General features: G+C 37.6%; 1 protein-coding gene across 11 annotated transcripts in view; it reads left to right on the top strand.

Annotated features, from left to right (window-relative positions):
* Esp (Epidermal stripes and patches) overlaps positions 1 to 16,472 on the top strand; it is a 198,144-nt gene that overhangs the window by 170,820 nt on the left and 10,852 nt on the right. The gene's annotated exons all lie outside the window — the stretch shown is intronic.

The raw sequence follows: 16,472 nt of genomic DNA, 5'->3' as shown, positions 1-16,472 counted from the left end.
GGAGGCTGAGGTTCCTATCATTGGGTTTGCTCTCTTCCTGCCAAATTTCGGTAATTAACTGATGCATACTCCTTATCAGCATTTCGCCACCGGTCTTGAACAGTTCGGCGGGCAGCCCCTCAGCTCCTGCTGCTTTATTGTTTTTCAGCCGATTAATTGCTGTCATGACCTCGTTTTTTCTAGGTGGAAGACATTCAACGTCGTCGTTTGCGATTGTTTCTGGTGTACTTCATCGCCGCCCATATTCGATACTATGAGCTTCATAAAATGCTAATTCCAGATCCTCAGTACACTATCTGTATCGGTTACCAGATTCCCTTCATGATCTTTGCATACCCTTCAGTGTGGTGTAAAATTTTCGGACTTCATTCTGACTCCTGAACATCTCTAGTTTCTCACGATCACGTTTTTCTTGTTCTCTCTTTTTTCTTCTGAAAATACGTTTCTCCTCTTCTCCGTATATTTTTCTTTAACGCCTCGTGTTGATCTGTATTCCGCGTTCTTTTCAGTAGCCTTACGACACTCCTGATCGTACCATAGATTTTTAGGTGGTTGTTTTTGGTACCCAAGCGCAGATTTTGAGGCAGTTTGAAGTGAGTGGACTATTAGGATTAAAGTTCAAAAATTTAGTGGAGGAGGTACTTAATCGACATAGTCCATTATGGAAATATATCTTATTTTGGGAGTCATATCTTTTCAATAGATATCGCGCCCACTAGTCATTTCAGTGGTTCTTCGTGTAACTTTTGGACTAGTATGCCAGGAAGCAAGGACTTGTACCGGGATTGTGGACCGGTATTGTCCATTTTCGAACTAAAAATAAGTTTAGACAAAATATGATGAAGGTCAAATTTTGGACCTAATCGGTCAATCAGTTCGAGAGTTATCGTGCTCTCCAGCCACTTTATATGGTGCCATAGGGGTTTTTTACAATTTTCGGGCTGTCTTCTCAGGAAGTATGGTTTTGCCCCTGAAAAAAACCTTTACCGTTGTAATTGAGGCAGCGACTGCAAGTTGCTTCAACAAAAATCAAAGTGATTCGAGAGCAGGTCTTAAAGTGAACTTATCCGAACCTGATCTACATATATCTGATAGATATATTAGGATGTGTAAAGTATGGACCAAATCGGTCACTCCCTTCATGAGTTATTGTGCTCACAATTGTTCCCCAAATTTTTGAACTTTTATGGGGGAGATATCTGAGGGAGTGGACCGATATGGCTTATCTTCCAACTTAAACTAAGTTTTGACAAAATATTACAAATACCAAATTTAGGACCGAAACGGCACAACCGTTCGAGAGTTATCTTGCGATCCAACAACAACACTCGGTGTCATACGAATTTTTTACAGCTTTCAGGCTATTTTGTCAGGAAGTATGGGCTTGCCCCTGATGAAACTTGTACCGTCGTACGGGGGTCAGTGAATAAAAGTTGCTAAAACAAAAATCAAAGCGATTCGAGAGCTGGCCGTAAACTAAACTTTTCCGAAATTGTGTGTGGGAAGTACCCGAAGGAGTCGACCGATTGAGTCCATATTGGAACCATATCTAAGTCTGGTAGAAACTTTACGATGTGGACCAAATCGGTTACTCTCTTCAAGAAATTTCAACCGGAATAATTGAAATTTGTATTTAGTCTTCGCTAAAGGTACAAGACATTTATACGGGTTCAAAACATCCCTTGCAAAATTCAGACATTGTAGGTTAACGTTTTGGTGTTTGAAGAATGTGAAGCTGTTAAGGTTTTCTACCGAAATTGGTGGTACTCCCAAAAGATAGAAAACTTAGTCGCAAAGGTTTAAGTCAGCCGGTATTGCCCAATTGTATGTTTTTCGTGGGTTTTTTTTGTCAAATTGTTAAACCGAGATTGCTGTAATTTGTTCTTGTGTGTTGCCGGAGGATACAAAATCTCAGTTCGGAAAGTTGTAAATATTGGTCGATGTTTTCAAAATAATAATGACGTCACACGATGACAATTTTAAGGGGATCATTTATTGTCAGTTAAGATATTTTGCTACTTTCCTTTGATAAACGAAAGGAAGCTAATTGTTCATATTTACTTTAATACACAGGTGGAGGGTATAAAAAGTTCGGGCCGATTTAACGCCGTTCTTGCTTGTTTTATTATACCCTCAGCATTTATGCTAACGAGGGTATATACACTTTCATACGGGCAAAATGTGCCTCATCGAAATAATGGTTTTAGACCCCAAGTATGTTTGGACGAAATGTGTTTCAGACAATTTGGAGTCGATTGAGCAATGTCCGTCCGTCTGTCGGTCTGTCTGTCTGTCTGTCTGGCTGGCTGGAGCGCACGATAACTCTCGAACGGATGAACCGATTCGGTTCAAATTTTGGCTTTCGTAATATTTTGCCCAAACTTAGTTCAAGTTCGAAGATGAGCTATATCGGTCCACTCCTTCCGGTACCTCCCCCACAAAAGTTCGAAAATGTTCGGAAAATTTGTACGCACGATAACTCTTGAATGGAGTAACCGATTTGGTCCATACTTTGCCCATCGTGGAGCGTGTACCAGACATAGATCGGGTTTTAATATGGACTCAATCTGTCCACTCCGTCGGGTACCTCCCACACAAAAATTTGGAAAAGTTCAGTTTAGGAACATTTCTCGAATCGCTTTGATTTTTGCTTTAGCAACTTGTATTCACTGCCCTCCATACGATGGTATAAGTTTCATCAGGGGCAAGTCGATACTTCCTGAGAAAATAGCCTGAAAATTGCAAAAAATCCCTTATGACACCGTGTGAGGAGGTTGGAGGGCAAAATAACTCTCGAACAGGTCTGCCGATTCGGTCCAAAGTTTGGCCTTAGTAATATTTTGTCCAAACATAGTTTAAGTTCGAAGATAAGCCATATCGGTCCACTCCTTCAGGTACCTCCCCCACAAAAGTTTAAAAATGTTCGGAAAAATTGTGCGTACGATGACTCTTGAAGAGAGTGGCCGAATTGGTCCATACTTTACACATCCTAATATATCTACCAGATATAGATCAGGTTCAAATATGGACTATATTTGTCCACTCCATCCGGTACCACCCACACAAAATTTCGGATACATGTTCACTTTAAGACCTGCTTTCGAATCACTTTGATTTTTGTTGAAGCAACTTGCATTCGCTGCCTCAATTGCGATGGTAAAAGTTGTTTCAGGGGCAAGTCCATACTTTTTGAGCAAACATCCCTGAAGTTGTAAAAACCCCTAGTATATCCTCCGCAAAACTTTTGATCTTTAATCCTAATCAACATTTTTGTCAGTTCAAACGCCAAAAATTTTTAAAACTCCCTAAATACATGCGTTTTTTGGAAAAAAATTGTTTCAATATACACAGGCTGAGGGTATATCTCTGTCGGCAAAGCCGACTGATACTTTTTTACTTGTTGTTTCTAAACAGACAATCTGCCAATTCTCGATGTTGACCATATTTTATGGTTGCATTACCGTTGATTCTATAAAACCTTCTATGGTCCCTATAAGAAAGCACTTGTTGGCATTTTTAAATTCATTTTCCATACGGATACACTTTTCTGTATTATTTGTTTCTTAAAGAATAACAATTTTGTCTGGCACTACACTATTTTGGTCTTCTACAAATCCGTGCCTGAATCACAATATACCCACCAAATATATAAAATAATAAAATATTCCTTACACGTAATACCGAAGATGTGCTAAATTGCAAATTTTTAAACATGTTTTTTCTGCGGTGCCAACAAAATTTAAGGAAATGTCAAATTGAGACATTTATTTTTGTGGCTACAACATAATCTCAATTAGATACCGATACTCATCTATTAGAACATTTGTATTCCCACATATAATAATTTAAAGTATAATGACTTATTTGTTGTTATTTTAAATAAAATACCAAATGTTTCATTCAACTTGTTGATTGCAAATATTTTGTTTTTGTTAAGTGAAGAAGAGTTTGCGGCGCTGAATTATTTCAGTTATGCAAATTCCAGTCTGCTATTTATTTAAACTTCCTTCCTTCATTAAAATGCGACTTTTTTTGGTTACCTAAAATCTCCAACATGTGACTAGGTTTAATGCACGTTTGGTTTGTAAATAATACATGTGAATGTTTTTTTGTTTTAATTATAAAAAATATATTTTAAAGATATAAGGTGTAAATTTTACCCATGAAAATAAGTTGTTTATATTTTTTGATATATTTATTGAAAAAAAAATGAATGAATCAGTTTTAACAATTTTCATGATGAAAGTGAATATTTTTAAAACAATTGAAATTGAAACTACTACAGCGTAGACAATATATGATTTGGAAACTGTAGATTTTTTTCTATAAAATTCCAAATAGCGTTCATTATAGATGTCTTCAATGTAGACTTCATAAAGGAATATAAGTGAGTCATTGCAGACAATCAGAATGGACGAATAGATTACCATACGACAGGCAATCTTTAGATACAATGACAACAAGTAACAAGTGAGAACGGAGCACAATGCTTCAGAAATCGATTTTCCTGGCCAAAACCCCAAATTTGTTAATTAATTTCTAGAATAATTTATATATGGAATTCGATAGTAAACATAGAAAACCAAAAAAAGGTCAAAATATTGGAAGATGTGGGCGCGGCGTACTCCTAAAGACGACAATTTTCCCCCAATTTTTCCAAATACGTAATTTTTGCCAATTTCTGGAGAAAGAAATATGTAGCCTTTTTCTCAGAAACAATAACAGATATTGTATTCATTTTTTTTTGTTAGGTAGGTAGGAACTTTGAGGGAACAACATAGCACAAAGTTTCGTTTCCGTATAATGATGCCTTGTAAACCGTCCCGTTCGGTCCGTTTTTTTTTAAATTTATTGAAATTATATGGGTAAAAATTTGTGTTTTCTTACCGTTTTCCCATTTTTTAACCCAAATTTACTTTTTTTAAATAAACGAGTTTTTATATGATTTATACAAGTTTTATGAAAACCCAAGGAGTATTTTTTTACAAATTTTGAACTTTTTGAAAAATGTTTGAATTTTTTTAGTTTTTTTTTTTTTTTTGTATTTTTATAGTTTTTTTATTGTGATTTGACCATTTTTAATACAAAGGAAAATATAAAAAATACAAAAAGACTCATATTTTTATAAAAATAGTAAAAACTCAAAAGATTAATTTTGACCTTGAATTCCTCTGCATTTACAACACTGAATTTGACCGTAATTCACAATAATCGGCTAAAAGTTACAGAATTTTGACAAGGAACCACTGTGCAACGGTAAGAGACTTCTTTTTAAAAGACCACAAAGGAGGGAATATCAGGGAAGGAAGAAGGGCATATCAGGGAATAGAGTTTTAGACGACCAAAAGGAAGTCTTTATGGACGACCAGTCTTTATAGGCGGCCAGAAATCAGTCTTTATAAATGATCATTTGGAAGCTAAATAGCCCCTTTATATGTGAGCTCAAGAGACTCCTTTCCTTAGGCGACCAGAAAGAATCCTTTATAGACAACTACAAAAGAGACAACCAAAAAGAACACTTTATAGATGGCTGGAAGGAAGTCGTTAGAGACTCCAAAAGTGAGTCTTTATAGACGACCATAAGGAAGATTTTTTTAACGATCAGAAGGAAGTCTTTCTAGACGACCAAAAATAATTCCTTATAGTTTAATTTAATTTATAATTTAATATACAGCCCGAAGAAAGACTTTACAGACAACCAGAAAGGGGTATTTATAAACGAAAAGACGGGAGACTTTATAGATGACCACAGGGGAGTATTTATTGACGGTCAGAAGAGAGTCTTTATAGACGACAACAAGGGAGTCCTTTTAGACAACCAGAAAGGAGTCTTTATATGCGACCACAATGGACTCTATACAAAAGATCAGAAGATGGTCATTATTGACGACCACAAGGGGATCTTCATGGTGGACCACAAGGAAATTTTTGTAGATGGCCAAACGAAAGACGACTAAATCAAGGGAGTCTTTATAGATGTCCGTTTATAAAGGACCAAAAGGGAATCTTTATAGACGATCTTACAACCTGAAAAAAGGAATATAATAGATGAGCTGCCTTTGGGGTAATGCGGGTATATACACTAATTCGAACAAAAATCCGATTAATAGAAATAATGGTTTTGAACTCCAAGTTTGTTTGGACGAAATCCCTTTCACACAATTTGGAGTCGATTTTGCGCTATCCGTCTGGTTGGTGCGCACGATCAAGCGTTGATTCAAAAGTTGTTCCTTATAATATGTTGTCCAAAATTACATCAAGTTGGAAGATGGTCCACATTAGCGCAGTCCTTCGGGCACCTCTTCCAAAAAAATCAAAATGTTTTTTTTTTTAACATTTTTTTAGACATCGAACTGGTTGGAATATACACTATACCATTCCACTCCTTTAGGTTCCTTCCTCACTCTCGAAGGCAGTAACCGATTTGGTCCATACGTTGCACATCGTAATATTTCTGCGAGACATACATATGTCAGGTTCGAATATTGACTATATCGGTTCACAACTTTGGAGTACCTTCCACACAAAATTTCAACAATTTTCGCATAAGTGGGGTTTAAGGAAATTCTCTGATCGTGTCCATACATATTTGTAGCAGGTTATGCTAGCGGTCCCTTATGAAGACACACTTTTTTCAGGGGGCAAATGCTGAAATAAACCTTGACACAATTGCGAATTGAGTATCCGATTTGGCCCACATTTAACACATTGCAAAATTTCTTCCAAACAAGCACATCTGTATCGTACGACTACGTCCGGTATCTCTTCACAAAAGTTCAATTTTGTCACTGTATTGCAGTTCATCGAAGGCAGTCCTTGTGATTCTGATTACAGCAACATATTTATTTTGTTCGCAAGTTCATGGTTCCTGACATAATGAGTCAAAAGATCTAAAAAATCTGTCAAAAGATCTAAAGACTGTGATAAACTAAAATGGCTGTTGGGCACGATAACAATCGAAAGGAATGGCTCTCGGTCTCCGGAAAAGATCAATACTTTTACGATTCAATCCACTTCTCTGATCATGTTAAAATTTTAATTGCGGGTAGTCAATTACAACATTTCATTTATTTATATTTTGCTAGGGAAATATTCTTCCTGAAAAATTGTACAGCCATTGTCTGAGACTATTTAACTGTCGACAAAGTATACTGATTCTTTTTATACCCTCAGCCTTTAGGCTAAAGAGGGTATATACACTTTGATACGACCAAAAATGTGCCTCATCGAAATAATGGTTTTAGACCCCAAGTATGTTTGTACGATATTCGTTTCAGACAAGTTTGAGGCGATCTAACAATGTCCGTCCGTCCGTCTGTCTGTCTGCCTGTCTGGCTGGTGCGCACCATAACTCTCGAACGGATTAATCGATTCGGTTCAAATTTTGGGTATCGAACTATTTTGTCCAGATTTGATTTAAGTTCGAAGATGGGCCATATTGGTCCACTCCTTCAGGAACCTCCCCCACAAAAGGTCAAAAATGTTCGGAAAAATTGTCCGCACGATAACTCTTGAAGGGAGTAACCGAATTAGTCCATACTTTGCACATCGTGATAATTCTACCAGACATAGATGAGGTTCCAATATGGACCCTATTGGTCCACTCCTTCGGGTACCTCCCACACAAAATTTAGCATAAGTGCAGTTTAAGGCCTGCTCTCTAATAGCTTTGATTTTTGTTGCGGCCACTTGTATTCACTACCCCCATTACGACGATATAATTTTTTCCAGGAGCAAGTCCATACTTCCTCAGAAATCAGCACGAAAACTGCAAACAACCCATATAATACCAAGTTCGAAGATAGACCATATCGGTCCACTCCTTCCGGTACCTCCCCCACAAAGGTTCAAAATTTTTCGCCAAGATTGTGGGCGTGATAACTCTAGGAGGGAGTAACCGAATTGAGCCAAACTTTGCTATTGGTAATATTACTTTTAGGCATAGATCGGGTTCTAATATGGACTATATCGGTCCACTCATTTGGGTACCTCCCACACAAAATTTGGAAAAAGTATAGTTTAACAACTCTCTCCTCTCATCTTATTATTTGTGATGCAACAGGTTGCACTTGCGGCCCCTGTTACGACGTTGTAATTTTTTTCGTGGGCACGCCCATACTTCCTGAGATAATGACCCAAAAAGGTCCAGAAAATCCTACCGGCACCACCTAAACTGGCTAATGTGTAAAATAACCGTTTAAGAGAGGAATCGATTTAGCTCAAACTTTGTAAATCGTATTATTTCCTACAGATTTGTATTAGGTCCGAATATGTACTACATCGGATCACTCCTACGGGTACACCCTACCCAAAGTTTGGAAAAAATTCAGTTTAAGGACTCGTATTGGATCATTCTGAATTTTGTTGCAACATGTAGTTTTTTGCGGCCATTTCCTTCCTGGAAAATGTTGTGTTAACTTTTTTTCTTCGGGTACGTGGCTGAGGGTATATCTCTGTCGGCCCAGCTGACTGATACTTTCTTACTTGTTACTTTCTCTTTTAAATATTGAAAGACGTTGAAACTGTTTTCATTCAGAGAATATATGTTCTTGAATAATGTCATAATGGATTGGCATCTGTTTGTATTTTAATACGATATCATATTTATCATTTTCTTTTACGTTGCACTATTATTTCATTCAGTTGTAGCCTACGATAAGAAAGCAAGATATTGTAAATATTTTTAAAACGCATGCACCACAAACCGCGTTATTCCCTCTCTCAAAAAAAAGATACCACAAAATACAAATATTATAAGATTTGTCTCATTGTGCATAAAGTCGTAGCTTCTGTTTAATTAGTAATTATCACACTTATTAATAATAAAAATAAGACTTATATAAGTATATAAAAATCTACCTTATATATAAAAAGTGAATGTCTGCATATGCTCCCTGATATTCTTAAGTAATAAGTGATGGATGACCGAAACATTCTTAAGTAATAATGTTTTTAATTATTGTTGTTTGTTAACTGACTAAAACAAAAAAACTGTTATTATTATATCATACAAAAACTATATATAAAAGTACATTTAATTGCTTAAAGATGCAGTAATGCGAGGGAAGTATTTGGGAGTGTTTATAGACGGCTAGGAGAAATCTATTATCTATAGACGACCAGAAGGGAATCTTTATAGATGAGCTAAAGGGTGTCTTACGGCTAGGACTAACCTTACTCTTCTTTTTAAATGTTTTTTTTTTTTAATTACATACTTGCATATATCACTCAAATGACTTAAAAGATAAAACTGCATCCTATTAGAATTACATAAATCTACTTTAAATGACAAGACTAATTTAAATGGAATTCCTTTTTATAAATCTAAAAAACAACAATCTAAAGATTTTCATTTGTGTTATCTCGAAACACACCTTTCGTTCCATTTTCCAAATCATCAACGAATGTGTTCAATCTCATCTCATTTAAATGAGGCTACAAACGTTATAATATAATTTTTACGCTTGGTTACATTTTCAATTTCCATTTTCATTTCACAAACAAAAGAATTTTCTAGTCACCTTTCATTCCAAACTGTTTTTTTTTTGGTTTTGTTTTTGGGTGGGGAAAGAAGATGCTCCACGTCATTAACTAACTACGATTGTGTTGTATTTAAAGCTGTTGCTGGGCATTTAGCATCCACACGACACACGAAGAGAGCTAACGAATGTATCGTAGATTTTTCTCAAACTATTCACAAAAATAAAGAACCTCTGTCAATCACTGCCCTTAATCAGCATTTGTAATGTGACGAAGATAAAATGGTAAAAACCTACCTTAGCGGTAAAATTTTAATTTTAAACTGTTTGTGGTTAAAGCAGCAAAGATTTTGTACAAAGAATTTATTTAAATAATTAAAATTTGTATTTTATAGTTGTTTTATTATCAACTGCTTGTCGAAAATAAACCTTGTAGAATCCTGTTATTTGGGTTAAGTTTAACATTTGAATGTCAAAAATTCGTGTTTTTTTAAGATTAAAGCGCCTCACCCATTTATTCAGAAGCTTTACTTACGTTTAACAATCGACAGCAGTTAAGTGATGCCCTTAAGTGCTGCGTTACTTACAGATTATGTACCTATGTATGTACTACATACAATTCATACGTGTTATCTGTATGAGAATATTTTTTTTTAATTATATATTAAGATGGGTAAGGTTTAAAAGTGAATTTACAAACATTGGCCCAAGAATGTCTTGTAGTCGAGCCAAAGGCAAGGAGACTTTATAGTAGAGTTAAAGGGAATCTTTATAGGGAATATTTATGGACTAGTCGAAGGCAGAAAATGAGCTTCAAAAGAAAGTATTTTCTTAATAAAGAAAGTATATTTAGATAAACAATTTTGTATAGACGAGCCGAAGTGAGTCTTTATAGAAAGAGAGGTTTTATAGACGAATACCAGGTAGTCCTTATAGACGACCAGAAGGTAGTCTTTTAGGACGTTGTTTACTTACATAGCTGACCCATTACAGAACATTTGTTCCATAAGCCGAACTAAGAAAAGATCTCGAACTCTCTCTGTTTACTGCTTCGCTTTCTGGAATACCGCGCCTTTTCATCTCTTCTTCCACTTGTTTGCTCCATCGAAGCTTAGGCCTGCCGATTCTGCGTGCACCGCCATGTGGCATGTATTCATACGCCTTTTTAGCGGGTTCATCATCGCTCAGTCTTATGATATGGCCTAGCCAACGCAATCATTGCATCTCGATACGTTTATCTATACTGATGTCGTTGTATAGCAGATACAGCTCGTGGTTCATGCGACGTCGATATTCACCGTCAACGCAGATTGGTCCGTAGATCTTTCGAAGAATTTTTCTCTCAAACACACCAAGCACTGCCTTGTCAGCTTGCGCAAGTACCCAGGCTTCTGAACCATACATCAGCACGGGTAGTATCAGTGTTTTGTGGAGAGTTGTTTTTGTTTGACGAGATGTCTCTTTATTCCTAAACTGCTTACTTAGAGGTAGTTTACACTATCTATCAATGTCACGAAATAAAAACATTTCATATTTACTCACTGAGGCAATGTGGAGACGTAGTTTTTTACATTTTTGTTGGTGTGGACGCACAGAGTAAATGGCGTAAGGAAAATCTCCAATATTACACATATTAGCGAATATATAACAATGGAAAATTTCATGTCATATGACATTTACATATAGTGTAAAGTACCCCTTAGCCCGAAGTAGCATCTGTTGGACAACACTATTTTTCTTCGTATTTCACAACTGATGTTGTTGGTTGTGTTTACGGCGGTGACGAGGTAGACGAAGTTCCTTACTACCTCAAAATTATAGGAACCAACGTCAACAGTTGGCCCGATCTCTATGGACGCATTGCGCGACGACACCATTAACGTTGTCTTCTAGCCGTTTACCGCCAGACCGACTTTTGCAGATTCTGCTTCGACCTTCCTAAAGGTATCACTTACTTCCTTTACTGATCGTCCCATGATGTCAATGACATCGACATAAGCAAGTAACATATGGTTGTTTGTATATATTGTGCCACTTCTTTTCACCTTCGCATCTCGTATAACCTTTTCCAGCAGAATGTTGAAAAGATCACAGGAGAGGCCATCACCTTGTCTGAAACCTTATTGGTACCAAACCCTTCAGATAAGTTCTTTCCTATTTTAACTGACGATCGGGTATCAGTTAATGTCATTCTACAAAGCCGGATGAGCTTTGCAGGGCTACCAAATTCAGACATGGCTTGGAATATCAATGAACGTAGGGGGCTGTCGAAGACTGCTTTGTAATCAACAAAAAGGTGGTAAGTGTCGATCTGCATCTCTTGGGTCTTCTTCAGGATTTGCCGCAGGGTAAATATCTGGTCAATGGTGGATTTGCCAGGTTTAAAGCCGCATTGGTATGGCCCAATTATTTCATTGACCATAGGCTTTAGCCGTTCGCACAATATCCCTGACATTATATTGTAGGCAATAGGGAGTAGACTTATGCCCCTATAGTTAGAGCATACAGTCGTATATCCTTTCTTGTGGTCAGGACACAGGATGCTCAGATTCCAACCATCGGGTACTCGTTCTTCCTGCCAGATGGTGCTAACTAGCTGACGAATATACCTTATCAGCGTGTCGCCTCCGGTTTTGAACAGCTCGGCTGGTAAGCCATCGGCTCCTGCTGCCTTATTATTCTTCAGCCGATTTATTGCTGTCTTTACCTCACCTTTGCTGGACGGCAATCATTCAATACCATCTTCTGGGATTGCGTCTGTGGTATCTTCGTCGTCTTCGCTGATATTGGATACCAACAGTTTTGAAAAATGTTCTTTCCATATCCTTAGCACACTATCTGTATCAGTTACCAGATTACCTTGTTGGTCACTACAGTAGGATGTGTCTGTACCAAAGCCATCAGTTTGATGTTTCACTCTTTGGTAGATCATTTCGATTTCTTCACACTCCCGCCTTTCCATTTCTCTCTTTTTTCCTGCGGAAAAGACGTTTCTCCTCTATCCTTTTCTCCCGATACCTCTCTCGTGCGCCACGCGTTGCTACGGATTGTAAAGTAGCTCTATATGCCGCATTTTTCTCTTCGGTAGCAGCACGACACTCCTGATCATACCATGGATTCCTTGGTGGAGGTCTCTGGTATCCAAGTATGGATTTTGCGGCTGTTTGCATGGAGTTAGCAATATTTTGCCATTGTGTTGTTATGTTATCGGGACAAGGAGTGCTCTCATTAAGCAATCGGGCTAGTTGAGTGGAATATGCTGTAGCTATCTGTTGTGTTTGCAGCCTATCGATGTCCAATTTCCGCGTTGTGTCTGTTCTCACTTTGTTTGCTACATTTAATCTGGTACGTACCTTTGCTGCAACAAGATAGTTGTCCGAGTCTTCGTTTGCACCTCGGAACGATCGTACATCGAACACGCTTGATGCATGTCTTCCATCTATCACAACGTGATCAATTTGATTTTTTGTTCTTTGATCTGGCGACAGCCAGGTGCCCTTATGGATATCGAAACATAGATAAAATTCCAAGAAGGAATCGTTCTCTGGAGGCAGATTTTTTTTGAGAATTTTTGAATCTGAATTCAGAGAAACCAGAACCAAATACCTCAAAATATTTGCGCACAAACATATTTGCATTGCTACAACAACTCCAAAAATTATATCCAGTTCCAAGTTCAACCCTTTTGCGCTTTAATCCAGACTAAGTCCACCGTGGTACAGTGATAAACAGGTCCGCCTTGCATTCAGAAGATTTGCAGTTTAAACCCTGAGCAGAACATCAAAATTGTTGGCGGCGGTACATCCCCTCAGCGAAATGTTGGCTTACATTTCCTGAGTATATCAGCCCTAGGACGTACATGGAATGTATGGGGTGGGGGTAGGTGGGGAACTGCCGATGTAGAGTTGCTTGACATATATATCCCGCCGATAAATAGTTGTGATCCAGGTTATAGGCCCAATATTATCCCGCTTTTGGAGGGTCATAACCGTCTGGTCTTGGAGGACTTTAACGGTCATCGCGAGTTGTGGCATTCGGTCCTCGGAAATGACCAGAGGGGTATACACAAGAATTAGCATGGAATGTTACAGTTCGCCAGATATAACCATCGTGTCAAATCGTAAGACAAATGACGTCACCTGGCAGCCCGTCGTTTCTCTTGAGTCAAACCTTATCGCCATAATTGTCTCCATCAGCAGATCTCCCAATGATATCACCTCTGAACGCCTCACTTTCATTAATCATGGAAAGCTAATTGGCCTAGTTTCAGAGAGTTTTTCGATTCTTTTTCCCATCATTGTCTCCATCAGCAGACCGCCACTTACATCAATTATGGGAAAGCTAATTGGCCTAGTTTCATAGAGTTCAGTAATCACCGCTTTAGAGATCTGACCAACTCTTCTGATGTTTGAGTAGCAGTAAGGACGTTTGGAAACAGCATCACTGCCGTAGCCGCTCGCCATCTACCTGCTGGTTGAATACACAAAGTGATAAGTTTCGTCGTGATAACCTCAGTGATCCCAGTGTCAGGTTGCTGACACTGGAAGTTAACAGGTTGGTCAGTGAGCATAAGCGGAACAAGTGGTTAAATCATTGTAGAGTTGCAATTTGCAAACATTGGACCCGGAATAAGTGAATTGTGGATATATTCCAGCCAAGGAGGAACCACCTCAATGAACACCTATTTGACTGATCTTACCATCATTTTCCACGCAAGGAATATGCAAATATCCGCCACTAAATCTACGACTACTCTGTTCACCACATGCACTGCAGAGATGAGCACTGAGTTGAATGTCATGGCCGATGGTAGCAGAATTTCGACCACAAATTAGGGGTCACATTCATGTTCACGTCGTCGGCGCATTCAACAACTATCTGTGGTAAGCTGAGATGGATGAACAAGGTCTTCAGGACCCTTGCCGGCAACACTTGGTGTTCAGATACAGAAACCTTGTTGTCCACATATAAGCCGATAGGCCGGTCTGTGGTAAGCTTTGCGTCGCCAGTGTGAGAACTGCAACATAGTGCCTTCTCATATTTTCAGTGGAACAGATACATGAGGAGTCGAAGATTCTTCCAGTACGGCAACAACATGATATGATCTCGTTACAGTATTGGTTACGGTGAGAGTCATACTAATCACCATATGGTGCATAGGACAGCCCACATAGGCATGTCAGGAGGGATATTCATGATATAGAAATAGAGGACCAGCGTTACAGGAGAGAACCCCAAGATCAGCAAACCTATCAAGCAGGTTTGAATAGTATTCACACAGATGCAGTCGCAGATGGCATAAACAACTATCGTGTGAATGCGGTCCCCAGAAAACATTCCCCATCTATTGCAACTGAGAAGCGTCAGCTGCCACGACAAACCCGAGTAGTTTTGGCTCAACTACGCTCGGGATAGTGCAGCCGTCCAAATTCTAATAGGGTAAGCATCGATGACACCGTACAAAACATCTGGCCAGCATGCGGCACAGACCGGTACGATGCACTGCAACTTTTCAACTGTTCCTGTGGCTTTGTGATTACCTCCCAACGAATGAGTCACATTCCTAGAACTGGAGACAGACACAGAGCCAGATTAAGCAGAAAAATGAACATGCAAACATACACAATAATGTTACAACAACAACCTATAAGCTTTATGCCATTATCCCATGTTACCTTTTGAAGACCGAATTACGGTTGCACTATAGGTAAATTGGCCTGTTTTTGAGGCAAAAATTAATAGCGGTGGATATGTGGGCTTTTTATACATTTTTATTGCTTTATATGCAAAAGTAAGATAAAACAAAGAATTACAACGTAAAATTCGGATATAGCGAACATCGGTTATAAGAAACTGCGTTTATAGCGAACAAAGTTTTATGTTTCCAAAGAATTTTTCTTAATATTTGTACACACATTCAACTTCTTAAAACGACCACGACTATAACAAACAAAAGCTGTTACCCCGCGAATAGAATTTTTTACAATTTGTTACGATTTTCAGGCCCGCTTTAAAGCAGAAGCGGATAGCGACGAATTTAAGCTCTGTTTCAAATAATTAAATATATGATATTTAAAAGTAGGCTTTAATAAAAATTTTACAGACGAATACGTCTATAACGAACGCAGGATATAACGAACAACTTTTCTTTTTCCTACCCCCTATTCTCATTTTACCTATTTTATCCGTTCCAACCCAATAAAAGCGGTTACAATAAAAGAAAAACGGTTACAATGAACTAAAGTACTGATCCGCCAAAAGATTTTTATAAACATTGATATGTTTAAAATATTTATTCGCGAAAAGATCTGTATAAATATTATATTTTTAAAGGACCAAATAAATCACGCAATCATGATCCCTAGTTAGAACTTATTACAGCTATAATTAACAAAAATGTTGACCACAACACGTATGTACATTTTTAGAACACATGGTGAATATTTCTTTAGAGAAAATGTCTTTTTAGGTCAAATCGGATGCTTTTTCGTATTTAATATTTCCTTCACCAAACAAAACATTAAAAAAATATATATTTTTCTGCAAGGAGGGCACCTTCAAAAAAGTGATATAACTCAAAAAACGCAAAAAATCGCACCTTGGTAATTATGTAGTTGATTCAGAACCCTTTGCTGAAGATATTCCCAATAGCAGAATCACGGCCAAACACGGCCAATTTAGTATAAGTCTATATGAAGTGAGTTTAAGAAAAATAAAATATTTTCTTTTGACTTTTTGTGTTTTTTGGTCGCTACCCATAATGTTTAAGCTATATTATATATTAAATAAATTCCTCTCGCAATTACCAATCTATTCCATTTTACATATATTTACATTTGGTTTATTTTTCCGCGGTTTTAAATACATTGAAATATGTCTTACAATATATATATTTTTTAGTTCTTCTTCGAAATTCTCACTTTGACTGCAATTTAAACCGCGATAATGACGCTATTTTGAAAAATATCATTCATATTAATAAATTTTGACATG

Source organism: Musca autumnalis, unplaced genomic scaffold (genome assembly GCF_047663935.1).
Source record: "Musca autumnalis isolate F117 unplaced genomic scaffold, ASM4766393v1 scaffold_1, whole genome shotgun sequence".
Lineage (NCBI taxonomy): Eukaryota > Metazoa > Arthropoda > Insecta > Diptera > Muscidae > Musca > Musca autumnalis.
This window is presented reverse-complemented; position numbering and strand designations above follow the sequence as displayed.